The 16,240-nt window shown below is 37.2% G+C and overlaps 1 pseudogene across 1 annotated transcript; it reads left to right on the forward strand.

Moving 5' to 3' along the window:
* The first annotated feature begins 9,505 nt into the window (after positions 1–9,505).
* On the forward strand, positions 9,506–10,359 carry LOC308494387 (tubulin alpha-1A chain-like; annotated as a pseudogene). The gene has a single exon. The product of its transcript is annotated as a tubulin alpha-1A chain-like (transcript).
* The last annotated feature ends 5,881 nt before the right edge of the window (positions 10,360–16,240 follow it).

Below are 16,240 nucleotides of genomic sequence, written 5' to 3' on the forward strand. Positions count from 1 at the left end.
AGGAACTGCCCAGCTGAGCCTAGCCCAAATTGTCAACCCACAGAATCATGAGTGAATAAGCTAATGATGTCTCTTTAAACCATTAAGTTTTAGGGTTACTTGTGACACAGCAAAGCCTCTTAATAAGTTGATATTTTCAACAGCATTACAATATATCCCAAGGCCTCTCCATAATGTCCATAATTCTAATACTGACTATAATTTTAGAATCAATCAGTAAAAAAATTAGTTGATATCATCATGGAAACTGCCCTGTGATATAACTTGAATGAACCCACCACAAAGCAACTAATATATATATATATATATATATATATATATATATATATATATATATATATATTAGGTATAGGTGAATACTCAACATAATAAATGTATAATAAACAACCAAAGATGGCCACTCCACTTGAGAAATTTATACTGCAAAATCCCACTTCTACAGAAAAGACCATCAAGAAGTCTTACCTAGCTCCATGAGTAAAAAACAAAAGTAAGCAATATGTTTGACATGTGAACACCATCCATACAATAAAGCTTCCTCTCTTTATCCATAGGTAAGTCCCTTAGGCCTTCACAAGAGCTTACTTAGTCTAAACTTATGCATAACTCTAACAAATTGGATCACCTGGTTTCCAAGAAAAAAATCAGATTAAGACATTAAGTTAGAAAGAAAACTGCTTACAGACAGGCACACTGACACCAAAGAGAAGAGCTGCTATTAACAAAGGAATTGACAGAAAACATTTACATAACATATCCAATAACTCAGTAATTTAGGCACCTAAGACCAAAAGCCCTATCCTCCTCAGTGGTTCCCAGTGCATCGTACACACAGTGCATTAGTTCATGCTCCCTGTGATGACTTAAGTTTTTAAAAACCTGTTGAACTGTTTTGAGCCTATGCTGTTTAAAAGGTCCTCACCAAAAAACAAACAAACTATCCAGTCCAAATATAGGCAAAGGACTTGAATAGACATGTCTCTAAAGAAGATATAAGAATGGCCAATAAGCACAGTAAGAGATAATCAATATCACTATCATTAGGGAAATACATATAAAAAGCACAGTGAGATACCACTTCAAATCCATTAGGCTGACTATTATCCAAAAAAGTGGAAAATAAGTGTTGGCAAGGACATGGAGAAACAATAACCTTCGTATATTGCTCGTAAAATGCTGCAACCACTACGGAAGACAGAATGACAGTTTCCCAATAAATTAAGCATAAAATGATCCACAATTCCACTTCTGGGTATAGACACAAAATAATTGAAAGCAGGGAATTGAACAGATATTTGAACACCAACATTTATAGAAATATAATTCACAACAGACAAAATGTGGAAGGAACTCAATTGTTCATCAGCTATTAATACGGACAAACTTTGAGAATCTGATGCTAAAAAAAATAAGCCAGACACAAAATATCATATGATTCTAATTATATGAGGTATCTAGAATAGTCAAATTCATGGATAAAGAAAGTAGAATGGTAGTCACCAGGGGCTAAAGATGGGGAGGAATAGGAGTGATTGTTTAATGGGTAAAGAATTTCAGTTTAGGATGATGAAAACTTTCTGGAGATGGATAGTGCTGATGATTGCATAACACTGTGAATGTACTTAATGCCACTGAATTGTACACTCAAAAATGATAAATTATAAATTTTAGGTTATGGATATTTAATCAGAATATTAAAAAGGTCAGAAGTCAGTTAGTTGAATGCATAAAAAACACTGGTAAAGGAGTATTGCAGACATAATTAGTTGGCAGGCTTTCATATAACTTGGATTGGAAACTTCAAAGACAAAAACAAAACCTAAATCATCCCGGAAGGATGGGTGGGGAAGAAGGAGAAGCATGCTGGAAGAGGGGAACAGTGCACACAAAGGCAGGGAGGCAGGAATAAACAACCCCAACAACAACAAAAATCCTCCTTCCTGAGGTGAATATACCGTGTTTCCCTGAAAATAAGACCTAGCCAGACAATCAGCTCTAATGCGTCTTTTGGAGCAAAAATCAATATAAGACCAGGTCTTATTATATTATATAAGACCCTGTCTTATTTTACTATAAGACCCGGTCTTATTTGATTATATTATATTATATTTATTATACTATGTAAGACCCGATCTTAGAGTAAAATAAGACTATAGTAAAATAAGACTGGGTCTTATATAAGATAAGACCGGGTCTTATAGGTCTTATATTATTTTTTGCTCCAAAAGACGCATTAGAGCTGATTGTCCAGTTAGGTCTTATTTTCGGGGAAACACGGTATGAGGGCTACCGGGGAGCAGGGGGAAATGTTCTTGTAATAAAGAGCCATAAAAGTGAGGAAACATATTAGGACATAATATAAATTAAACATTTATGAACCTGTCAAAATTTTCTTCTGTTGTTGAGAGGAGGGATATGATTTTTAAAGAAAATAATCCAAGCAATATAATACACCTCAAATGGAAGGGGGTTAACCTGCTGTCAGAGACACCTGTCAGATGCTGCTCAGTAAACCTTGCATGAGGTGGTAATGATGTAAACTAGACTTTCAGTGTTAGGAAGATGAAGAGAAATGGAAAATAGAAAAGGAAAATTTCAAAGGAAAATAACGGAGTTGGAGATTTACTAAAGTTAAAAATAAATACATTTTATCCCCCATCATTGAAAGAGGCAAGTCTAAGTATATAATTAAGAAATGAAGACACAATGTGATATGTAGGTGAAGTATTACAGAATTGTACACCTGAAATCTATGTAACTTTACTAACAATTGTCACCTCGGTAAACTTTAATAATAAAAAAGGAAGGAAGGAAGGAAGGAAGGAAGGAAGGAAGGAAGGAAGGAAGGAAGGAAGGAAGGAAGGAAGGAAGGAAGGAAGGAAGGAAAGAAAGAAGGAAGGAAGGAAAAAAGGAAAGATAAAAGGAAGACACTACAATTTTAACCCTACAACACTTGGTAGGAAAAGACAAAAATCCAGAATTTAAAGCCAAGACTTTGCTGTTGATTAGAACTGTGTAGCAAAAAGCAAGGAGATACTCTGGGAGCCACCGTATCCCAGTTCTTTAACATCAGTATCAGGGCTTCTTTTATTTGACCTTTACAGATGACAAAACTGAGACTAAAGGAACACAAACTACTTGTTCAATGTCTTTCAGTCAATAAATGGAAAAGCGTGCTTTTGCGTCAGTAGTGAAAAAATGCAAATGAAATAAATAGTTCCTCAAGATACATTTTTGGACAAAAATGGAAATTTTTTCTCAGCTATACAGCCCCAAATTAGTGCAAAAAGAACAGAAACATGAACCCTAAATAGATGTATTAATATTGATATCACAACATCCCACAACACTCCAATAGTGTTCCCTATTCTGAAGTTTTTTAAAGTTCTGAAGTACAATAACATGGCATAGGGAATGTTGAAAACCAGCCATTGTCTAGCTAACATATCTCCGATTTTCAGCATAACATACTAAAATAAAATGTGCTGTAATGCTGGATTCCAGCACTAGGTAAATAAAAACATAATTGTAATCTTAATTTTACTATCAAATAAGTTATCTACTAGTTTAATATGTAATTCTTAAATTCTGAAACTGAGAATGCAATCTTTTTCAATAAATATAGATACAATTTATGTTACGTTGTAATAATGTTGGGCAATTGTTTCTGAACTACACATTCCTTGTCTAATTATTAAACTCATTAATATGCAGAGACATTTCAGAAGTTTGAACCCAGACTGTGAAAACAAAATCATATTAGTGAGTATCAGTCAGGCATTGTTATATTTTTTGTTTGTTTTTTGTACTAGACGCACATTAAAAAAAAAAAAGAAAAGAATAATCATGATGATTTTGAAACTCTATAGATGAAGATAACGTGGATATGTCCAGACCTCCCCACACTCTGGAGAGAGCAGGAGCATAACACCAGATGTCCAAAATTCACCTGGTGACTGTCCCTGATGTCTCCTGGAAGAAGAACCCCAGTCCCCAGAAGGGGCCCCTGCCCAGGTATCTCTGGGAGTCTCTGAAAGGGAAAAACCAAATCTGCTGTGTTATCTGCTCCCAACTTTTCCCTCTGGCAGCTGCCTTCTTACATGAAAGCTCCTAGTCGCTGCCGCTGCTTCAGGTGCCCTGTGAAATGTCTGTGCCCACGTCAAGGTGCCACCTCCCTGTGTTCTCAAATTAGCCAATTTTGGAAGAGCCCAAGTTCTGCCAATTGCAGCCTGAGGTTGGAAAGAAGTTCCTCTCGCATACTTTGTTCAGTGCTCTGTCACTGTCCTTGGAGCAGCCCAGCTCCTTTCACAAGTGTCAGGCAGCATCACAGCACTTTCTGTAAAACAGCTCCTTCAGCTTTTTCTCCTACCTCGCTCTGTCAAGGTTCAAAAACCCAAATGGGCTATATCTATTCTGCTCCCTCCCCTGTTCATGTTTTCCCCCAATTCACCACCATGTGCTCCTCAATTAAAAAAAAAAATCCTTCCTGCTTTAGCCTAAAACAAAATATCTTAGGCATAGCCATGTATGCTAACAGACGTCCTTATAGGTCATCCGCGCAACGCCTCAGCAAACAGTAAGACACTTATACTCAATTTGAGCTCAGTTAGTAGCCGCTTCGAACGGTTATGGACAGAAATTATTTTTATAATTTAAATGTATTAGGGTGGTGCAAAAGTAATTGCGGTTTAAAAGGTTAAAAATAATTGCTAAACCCACAATTACTTTTGTACCAACCCAATAACAAAACAAATACTCGAACCATAAGTAGAAGCATAGTTATATAACATGCTGATACATGCCAGCATCAACAGATTAAATATTAGTCAGAAATACTTCTTTATCCATTTCTATTAACTAAAAGAAAACGAACCACTGTCTGAAAGCAGCTAAAGGAGGGCCACTGGCTATTTCAAAAGCATAGTCTGGAAGTGATGAGCTAACATATTTTAATAAACCTTTTTTATTCTCTGAATTTGGAATTTATTCCCTGCACGGTTAGTTGGTCTCATATAAATCCTCTTTTCTTTGGATTTACTTTCAGAATAAATGCTTTCTACTTTGTGCGAGAATCCTAAAGTTATTGGATGTGGTTTGGGGATAAACTACAAAAAAGTCATTTCTCTTATATCCCTTTTTATAAGACAAGTGCAATTTGTTTAAAATAGAAAGAGGTATTTTACAATGAGGCAAATTATGAAATTATTAAAGTGAGTTGCAGTATAAATATGCATATATACAAACAACTAAATAAAAGCCTAAAATATCAACTTCTCAGGAAATGTTTTTCGCATTACACACACACATAGTATACATGTATACACAAATTCACCAGGGCTCAGGATTAAGAGAAGGTTTTCTTGAGTGTGTGATATACATATACATTTCAACAGTATAGTTTATATATAATGCCAAAATTTAAGATAGTCACTTATTTTCCTCATTTGGATTAATGACTCAACTTCAATAAATTCAAATATGCAACATTTTGCACCGATTGGGTCAATTAAGGTATCCAAGTATATATTTGCTACGAAGGTTTGAGAATCTATCCTCCAAATGAAAATCGTTACAAAGAAAGTATCTGCAAAATAACTAATTATTCTAGGTAAAGAACAGAGATATTATTTTTAAATAAAAATTTAATAAGATTCAAGATATACATCATATAACAAAAGCAGACTGTGGGTCTATTTATTTGAGATGCTTCAAGGAACTGGGAAAAAAATATATGACTTGTCAAGTCCAAAATTCTAGAACTAAAAGGAAATGGAGCTTGCGGTCATACACTCATCAAAACTGACTAAAAATGCTATATTTAAAAATAAAACAACAGTGTTTCATAGGAACCATTTATTAGGGAGTTTGTTATTAGAGGCAGAAGTTGATACACTGTTTAAGGCATCATAAGAGACATCAGATAAGGCAAAGTTTGTGGTCAAGAAAATATTAAAAATTAATTTTAAATATGCTTTAAAAATACTGATTCTCCTGAAAATCCTAAACCAAAAAAAGAAAAGAAAATATTTAGGGAAAGTGAGAGATGTCCCATCTATCCTGTCCCAGGAAAGAAACAGTACATTGCGGGGCTGCACCAGGGCACAGTTGATAACTAGACCTAAGTCCCTCTATCACCAATAACTTCTAAAATAGGACACAAATAATTATTCCCATTCCACATGGAAGAACTAATTAAGGTATGTCCAACAAACAAAGATTAAAAGTACACCAGGATCTACTCTGTCTCCTGAGCAAAGTGCAAATGATAACATACTTCCCTAATATACATCAAAACATCTTGAACAATCCTTTCACTGTCACTTCCCCCATCCATATTCTTTCAATGGACAGCATTCATTTTCCTGGAATTTTTCCTTTTCCTGAGTTTCCAACCCTCAAACATGCCCCAAACCTTCCAAAAAGCATTCTCTCCACCTCAGTCCTCCCCACTTCATGCCCTCCATCCTCACATCATACCACACCACCCTTCCCAGACAAGATCATGGGGATTTCCACTAGAACCCACTAGGCCAAAACTACGAAGGAGAGCAGAACACATCCTTTCCTCCATTCTTACCAATCATTGCTGCACACAGAGGGAAGACACGGAGAAGCCTAGCAGGTACAGTTGTTTTTTTCCTTTGACTGCCTTCCTTATGAGAAAGTCCCATGAAGAACTTGGGTGGATTCAATTTCTCATCTCAGAATCAGACTTCTGAACTATAAGTGTTCGAAAGAAACCACCACCATTTGGTTGCAGGGAACCCTTCTCTTCTCCATTTCCATACATGCTTAATGATGTCTGAAATCAGGGTGGGGGAAAGGTCTTTCTTTTGATAGTGAAAATTAATGTGCATGTGCTTGCTTTATGAAGCTGATTCGAAGTCAAGCAGGCAACTAGCACCTTGACAGGTACTAGAACCTTACTTACTTTTATAGGGGAGAGTGTAGGGGAAGGATTGCCACAGAAAAGCCTAATGTGTCGCATATCTAAAAGGAAGAAAAGTCTCTACTAGAATGGGAAGGGATTCGGAAACGGGCTACTGGAGAGCGGGCAACAATCTCTGCAAAATTCATAACCCCATCTAGAAACTGCATGTTAACTGGGATCTCTCTCGAGAAAAAGGTTTTCTGTTATATTCAGCTGGAAATGCATACAAAATCTATTTGAATGATTTATAACCATTTGTTGCTGCTATTTTTAAACACATTTTTGCTATACAAGAACTTGTTTTAAAAGAATTTATTAATCAAAGTATCACCAAATTTACACACACACACACACACAAACACACACACACACACACACACACACACACACACAGAGTTTTCAATAAAGTCTTAAAGCCTGAAACTTGAGGGCAGGGGTGGCAGGCGACATACAGACCCAGATGAAGGTAAAATTAAAATAATAAATTGGGATTGAGAGACAAACTGCTCTCATGTAACCCATTCATAAATTTCAGTGACTAAATGAACACGACGAGCATGTATCCTTCTGAATTGTTCACTGAGCAGATAATATTCTTTAAAATCGTCAGTATACTTGCTTTTCTTTTTCTTACATGAAAAACTCAACTATTTATTGGTCATGTAAAAAGCATAGTCCTTCATATATAGAATACTCCAATAAAGCTAAATGATGCTTCTAAATATAATGATTCTTTATTTCACCTCAGTGAGGCCAATCTAAATATTTCTTCTAATACAGTGGCTGTTAGTATGGGGCGATTTTGCCCCACAAGGACCATTTGGCCATGTCTGAGGCCATTTCTGTTTGTTTACTAGCATGAACTGGGTAGAGGCCAGAGATGCTGCTAAACATCCTGCACTGCACAGGGATAGCCCCTTATAATGAAGAGGATCCAGCCCAAATGTCAATAGTATTGAGTTTGGGAAACCCTCCTCTAGAAGAATGAAGAAGGTATGCTCATTTGTGAACATTCTTTCCCTTTTACTTCCCCATTTTCCCATCTCCTGCTCCAAATCCACTCAGTGGTCTTCATTTAGAATGTTATAGTCCACGATTTAACATGGTTGGTTTGTACTATGTCAGCTTGTGTGGTCATTTTTATGGTCCCATACTACCATCCAAAGGGAGCACTGCTGGTTTTCATATTTCTGATCATCTATTTCAGGCCGGATGAATGTCTGGGTAGATCTGTGCAAAGAGCATCTGCAGAAATCATGAGCTACCAAAAGGCCAGACACAACTTGGCAGGAAGCTCATACTCAAGGAATAATAAAATTCTTTTTAAAACACTGAGTTGCGGTAGAAGTCAACCAAAAGCAAAAGTCTTTATTAAGATTAGGTTTTTTAAAATAGACTTAGCTTTTAGAGCAGTTTTAGGTTCACAACAAAATTGAGAGCAAGGTATAGAGATTTCCCAAATCTCTCGATTTCCCAAATTGCCTCCCAAATGAATACTCCCTCCATTAGCAGCACCCCCCACAGAGTGGTGCTCCTGTCACAAGTGATGAACCTAAACTTATATACCATTTTCACCCAGAGTCCATAGTTTATATTAGGATTCACTCTTGGTGTTGCATGTTCTCTGCACTTGGACAAAATTTTAATGACATGTATCCACCACTGTAGTTTCATGTAGAGTATTTTCACTGCCCGAAAAATCCTTCGTGCTCCACATATTCATCCCTCTCCATCCAACTCCTGGCAACCGCTGATCTTTTACTGTCTCCATCGTTTTGCCTTTCCCAAAATGTCATATAGTATGTAACATTTTCGATTGGCTTCTTTCACTTACTAATATGCATTTGTTTCCTTCTTGTTTTTTCATGGCTTAGCAGCTCATTTCTTTTTAGAGCCGAATAATAGTCCATTTCCTGGATGTACCAGTTTATCTATGCACCTACTGACGGACATCTTGGCTGTGTTGCTTCACAGTTTTGACAATTATGAATATTAACATTGGCTTTTTAAGAGCAAAATATTAATAAAAAGTCTATGGGGAAAAACAGCCATTAGAAGTATAGGAGAAAAATATTTACTCATATTTTGGTGAAAATATTTATCAAATAGTACTGTTCTGGTCTTCTTTTCTTTCTCCCAATTGAAGCCATAAAATCTAGAAACAATATTTTTGTTTTTTGTATTCCTAGTATGGTGCATGGCACACAGTAGGTCCTAAGTAACTATCTGATGAATACATAAATTGAGCTTGTTTCCTCAACTTAAAATAATTAGATTTGATGAATGATATTTTAAAAATGCATTAAGTGATTTAAAATTGGTAATTCTTTTGCTAGAAAAATAAAAGACAAAGTTACTCATCTCCTTCCTATTTTAATTGGGCATATTTTCTCTGCCTCATAAGTAAATGAAATCTACAGAAAAATGTCACATGTACTGTTAATTTTTAACATGGCAGGCATAGAAGCAGGACAGGTGGCAGGTGCTCTTGCATCGACCGCCTAAGAGCCACGCTATAAGAAGCAACAACCTCTTCCTCTCAGCCATCCACCCAGCAGCCGCAAAGCAGCAACCATGCACGAGTGCATCTCCATCCAAGTTGGCCAGGCGGGTGCCCAGATCGGCAATACCTGCTGGGAGCTCTACTGCCTGGAACATGGCATCCAGCCCGATGGCCAGATGCCAAATGGTAAGACCACTGGAGGAGGAGATGACTCCTGCAACACCTTCTTCAGCGAGACAGGTGCTGGCAAGCATGTACCCAGGGCAGTGTTTGCGGACCTGGAACCCACGGTCATTGATGAAGTTCGCACTGGCACCGACCGTCAGCTCTTCCCCCCCCCCCCCCAAGCAGCTCATCACAGGCGAGGAAGATGTTGCCAATACCTGTGCCTGGGCGCACACCGTTGGCAAGGAGATCACTGACCTTGTCTTGGACCGAATTCGGAAGCTGGCTGACCAGTGCACAGGTCTTCAGGACTTCCTGGTTTTCCACAGCTTTGGTGGGGGAATAGGTTCTGGGTTTACCTCTCTGTTGGTTACGTCTCTCTGTCGATTATGGCAAGACATGCAAGCTGGAGTTCTCCATTTACCCAGCCCCCCCAAATTTCACAGCTGTAGTTGAGCCTTACAACTCCATCCTCACCACCCACACCACCCTGGACCACTCTGATTGTGCCTTCATGGCTGGCAGTGAGGCCATCTATGACATCTGTCGTAGAAACCTCGATATTGAATGCACACCCTCTACTAACCTGAATAGGTTGATAGGTCAAATTGTGTCCTCCATTTCTCTGATGGATTTGAATAAAGTATTCCCTGTCTTAAATGAAAAAAAAAAAATGGCAGGACAAGTTAGGATACACATTGAGGTGAAAAACCTCCTGCAAAAGGCTAGGGAAAGAAAAGAATATTTTATTAAGCTCTAATTTATTGCCAGGTACTGTGCTGAGAAAAAAATAAATAAATGAGTAAGATATTATCTCCTTTCTGAGCAACCCACCCAGGGAAACCAAGGGACAACCCAAGAATGCTTTGAACAGGTTTTCCCAGTGAGGGTGGGTTGAAGAAAGCAGAACTACCCAAGAGGCTTTAACACATTCCACACCCCTCCTCTTCATGTCACCCTAATTTCTGCCACCTTAGAGTGACTGCCAGACTAAGCTGCTCAATGAGGAACCTAGGCCATATTCCTCAGGAACCAAGAAGATCAGGTTGGTTATAAAACTGAGAATCATTACCAGATTGAGTTGGAGAAAAGAACAAGGTACCAAATGATCTTTTTTTTCCATTTCAAAAGATGCCATTGAAGTAAAAGGATAATACTTCTCAGAGCACTACAAATTCGTACTTTGAATATAAACAGATTTTAAACACTTACGACTATGGTGCTTTGTAAAATATTGCTAAAAATAAAGTGGTTCCCAAACTTGGGTCCGTATCAATCACTCGGGGGACCTGGCAAAAGTACAGAGGCCCAGGTCCTGTCCTACCTGTCACAGTAAGAATAGACTGGACGTTTTTTAAAAACAGCAGCACACTTTTATTTGGGCTACTGCAGTAGGGGAGAGAGACCTCAGTACAGGACTGAGCTCAGCTCTGCTGAAACAAAGGGTAGGAGGGTTTTTGAGCACTTGGATGACCTAGTAGAATGTACTGAAGGAAGGTAGGGGGAAAACAGATCAATGGGATTAGGGCATCTGTGTTTGTTAATTGTCTATTATTGAAGGTAGACTCCTGCCCTTCCACAGAAAGGGGATATAAGGACACTATCTTCCCTAATTGCATTTCAAAGGGATGTCTCCCAAGTCTTTGAAAAAGACAATATGGGTTACAAAAGTGGCAAGAGGCTAGGAGTTTTACATCTCAAAGGGGCAGACAAATAATTCACAATTGCAAGTTTGCTAAATGCTGAGACAGAGAGAGAGAGAGAGAGAGAGAGAGAGAGAGAGAGAGAGAGAGAGAGAGAGAGAGAGATAGGGAGAGAGATAAGGGGCCTATAGTCAAGAAGCCTGTTTAAAATTTAGTCAGGCTAAAGGGAAACATTGTAAACCTGTCTTGATCATACCTCAATGACTTTTATTAGTTTTCCAGGTAAAAATCTAATAGGTACTCAGATTTGAAACCACTGCTTTGAAATATTTAGGAAAACTTTCAAAACTGCCCCGAACTAAATTAAATGGAATGTTGGCAAAGGAACATAATCATATCAGCTTGACTTTCATTTGCGTTGTGTTCATGAATCCCTTTATTCATTGTGACAAAAAACAAGTGCAACTTTTATGTTAGATTTAAAAAGAAAAGAAAAAACATCAAATGTAGGATTTCCAGATAAAATACAGGGCACATGGCACTGGCAGAGTGGGCAGGAAGGTGGACTTGAGCAGAAGGAGGAGGAATGAGAAGCCCCCCTCCCCCCGAGGTAACCCAGTGATGTCATCAGCATCCTGTTACAGACCCACTGAAGCCAGGAGCCAGAACAGAGACCTGGGCTGGAGTAAACACACCAGGATGAAGGAGACAAGCAGAAGGAGAAAAAAACCAGGGAAGGGGAGTAGCAGAATATCCCATTCTACAGGATAGAGGCCAGGGATCTCAGAAATGTGAAATGTTGGGCTGTTACCCACCCTCCGGTCAGCCCGCTCCACGATGAGTGTACTTGCTTTGCAGACAAACTTTGCTGTCTGCTGCTTACTTGACTCCTGTCTCTTGACTGAATCCTGTCCTTCAGGAAGACAAGAACCAAGGAAAATCATCATTTCCGATGACAGCACATTTTTGTTTGCTGGAATTCAAATTTAACGGGGCATCATGTATTTTTATTTGCCTAATTTGGCCACCTTTTGATGGAGATCATGACTGCGCTCCCCCTAACAGCACACAGAAAGTTCCTACTTAAAAATCTTAAAGCTATTGCCTCAGTATTTTCATAGCGAAGATATTTTTAAAATGAGTCAAGACAGACAGGAGTCTTTAGCCAATAAGTACAGTAACCTTTTAAGAATTGCCATTTCCTGAACATCCATTCTCCACAATTCAGTTGGTTTAACAATGCAGTCTCTTGATGTGCCTGTCTATGGTCTCAGCCATTGTTTGTGAGACAAACCTGCTGCCTGGGGTACCTGGATTTGTGGAAGCCACTTATTCTCTTTCAAATGTGAGAGGCTCAGCAGGTTAAAATATAACCATTTTTTTCAACCAGGTTCAAAGAACATGAACAATCTACAAAAGACATAATCAAATACCTTCCAAATTACAAACCCATAGATTCCAGACCCCACCAGATTTTGGTTTTGTGAATATTTTACCAACCATTTGAACAATAAAGAGTGGCTGACCTGCTTGGCTTAGTTATGAAAGGGATCTGTTGTTATCCTGTAATGACAAAAGCGGGTCTACATGACAATTTAACAGCAATAATCATTTCTTTCAATTTTATCTTTTAAAAAATGCTAGGTAATTAATTTCACAGCCGTATTGTTGGCAAAGTAATACTACAAATAAAATGAACATTCATTAATAACTGACTGTGAAACTGTAGTTAAATACTGTTGAGCTAATGTAATCACTAACAGAAGATAGAGCAGAAAACTGTGAGTTGTTGCAAAGGGGAAGTTATCACAGAGTGTTACAGCTCCAAAGAGCTAAAATATAAAGAAATGGGAGGTCAAGAACCAGAGGTAAAAGCATTATTTACAATACCAGTATTTTCACATATGTATGGGCTAAACAAATCACACAGTGTTCAAAGCCCAACACGAACTCCCTGTTAAAAGACAATTGAAACGAAGTCTCTCATTTGTGTAAAGACTCAAATAAGTAAGAGAACACACAAACATGATAAATAACCAAAAGCTCATCAAAGCACATGAAATACCCAATTAAGCCAGTGATAACAATTCATCAAAGCAAGCACTTAACTTCCACTTTAGGGCAAGTGCTTTGTCCATTTTACTGTCCTTTAAATGCTACTGACAATGACTTTACTCTCCACTTAAACTGTGCCTATTGTTTTTTACCCCACACATAATCTTCTAAATAACTGTCCAAAAAATGGTATTAGTTCAAAGGAATCCTTATATAAATAAAACCTTTCATCTACAAAATACTGGTAATTTCTTTTATCCAGAAAACTAACAAAACAAAAGGCAAAGGAAATAATTTCCTCTCCCTCAAAAGGATGTATATCTCAGCTTCAGTATCTAGGTTACCCGTGCATTCTGAGCAAAATCATAGAGTGCAGAGACTAACCTCATACTAAAGATAATTTCTTAGCCATTACACTTGTATGTCGTTAAAATCATGCACGTTTATATTGCTTTGATCTGAAGATCGCTAAATAACATCAAGCCTTTCCTACCAATAATTAAGTATCTTTGAGGATAAATAATAATTAAAGTTCTAATTTTTGTAATAGGGATATCCAGATACTGAACTTCCTACTAAACTGCTATGGGTAAAAATCAAAAGTGAAAAATGAAAGTTTCCATTTTTGTTAATCTGTTCTAAGCAGCAGACCACGTTATATCCTCGGATATTATTTTTAATAAGTTCTTAAAAATGAAAAAGCAATAGTGTTGCAGAAAAAGGATTAGGGCAAGGATATAGTCACAAACAAAAATCTCCACTGCAAAAGACTTTTGTGGCACCTATGGTGACATTAGAAAATCAACAATCTGTTTTGAACTGGTCCATAATTTCTGGTGCAATTCAGAAATCATTGCTAATGTGCTTTTTAACTTGCAATTTTCAGAGCCATAAACCTTAAAGTTCACTCTGGAAACACTGGGGGTCTTTATTTTAAAATTTGAGAAAGAAAATGTCTAATGTCTTTTCTGTGTGTTCTTGTCCAAAGACAAACAGCTTTCTGAATGTGTAAGAGGAAGGTAATGATTTGGTCCATTACACAAAGAATCAAGGGAGAAGGGGGAAAAAAAAAAAAAGAAAAAAAGGCAAATAGAGATGAGTATTTGCCTGCGACTTATCAAATATACCAAAAAACATGATTTTCTGATTAAAAGATTTTAATCACCCTCCGTTCCTGGGTAACAAGAACAATATATTTGTTTAAGTCAAACATAGCCCAGTTACTTGGCTTTGAGGTGAAACAAATCATCTCATTTTTAAGCCAAAACATAATTTATGAATAAACATTACAGGTGGATAGCTTGATGCTAATCCAAGAAAATATTTTATTATGAATAATTTTTTAGGTTTCTTTTAAAGAACTCTAACAATATACTTACTGCACATTATTTTATTTCCTGTTTAAACTGAAGTCCTTTTCACAAATCTGAAGCAATTCTGGCTGTGATTATGCCATTTCATACATAAGCCTGGAAAAACCATACTGATTAAATTTAAAATAAACTTATAAGATAAATACCAAAAGTGAAACGCTTTGCAAATGGCTCTTCAATTTCCAGCCCAATCAGCTTCTTTAACTCTAATGGACTGACTTAAGAAAACTGCTACATCATTGGCCTCAACACAATTACAAACCAGTTACCTCTCTGGGGCTTCAAGGCTCTTTCTACTCTGGGCTCCTATAACGCCAATAATGGATTGGCTGATGGCTGAGAGTACTGTGGCATGACCTTCCTACTTCCTATCCTCACAGAGCTGCACACTTGGGGACATGCCATCAAAGGCAGCTTGTCTTTCACAAACTATCTGAGGCACACACACACACACACACACACACACACACACACACACACAGAGGCCCATGTGATTGTCACTGTAAGAGACTCAGATATACTTCTGGCCTCTCCTGCTGTGAGGTTTTCACATTAGAATGAATAATTTAGGGTTTTATGACCAGATAGCTTTAGTTAGATACAAGCGCCCAGAAGGCCAAGGTCTCCCTGATGAGTCTGGCCCCACCTCACTATCCCACACAGGCACAGATCTAGCTCAAAACAGGCTCCCTGACAGCTTTGTTCCTAACTAGATACGTACCTGTAGAAAGGTTCATAGACATGTTCATTGTCGTCTGTAAAGCTGAAGAAAAAGATCTCCAGCTTTCTGTATTTTATCATTTTGACAGTGCAAAATCTTTGAAAACATTTAGTTTCTAATCAATTATTTTGAAAACATGTTTTATTTCTAAATATTGCTCACTTCGTATCATTTATTTACTTTGTTCATCAAGGCTGAATAATGTCACTATCAAAGATTACTCAAATCATTCTGTTTCTAAAATTATATAATAAGCTCCTTAACTCCAGTTTCATATAATTTCATATTATAGGTGAATCCTTCAAAATAACTTATGAATAAAAAATCTATTGCACATGTTAATGATTCTAAAACTTAGCTTTTGCTATAAACACATGAACATAAACACGAAACTCCAACACCATCCCTTTATATCGCTTTCGGTAATTGCAAGTGGATCATAGGCTAGGTACTGATTTCCACAAAATTAGCTTACAGAAAATGATAAGTTTACTGAAAGTTTTCATTTGATTATAGTTTACAAAAACATATTTTCCTTCCATCAAAATAAAGTTTGAGATGTATTCTATACCAAATCATTGAAATAAATATTTTTTGAGCTATTACTGAATTCAATAGGCCAGGATTCTAAATTAGTGTATTTATTTCCAATGACAGACAATATGCTGTCCATTAGGCTACAAATGCTTTTAAAAGTTAATTTTATGAAACAGAGAAAGGGCTACTGAATATTTTTTAGGGATTTAGGATTTTTTTTTTTTTTAACTTGCCTGGGAAATAAACAACTGATTTTTATGGCTGGGTCTGGATAAAAGGATACAACTAAGAGAATAATTCATATTTCCCACC

The sequence above is a fragment of the Rhinolophus hipposideros genome (assembly GCF_964194185.1).
Source record: "Rhinolophus hipposideros genome assembly, chromosome: 3".
NCBI classification, from domain to species: Eukaryota; Metazoa; Chordata; class Mammalia; order Chiroptera; family Rhinolophidae; genus Rhinolophus; species Rhinolophus hipposideros.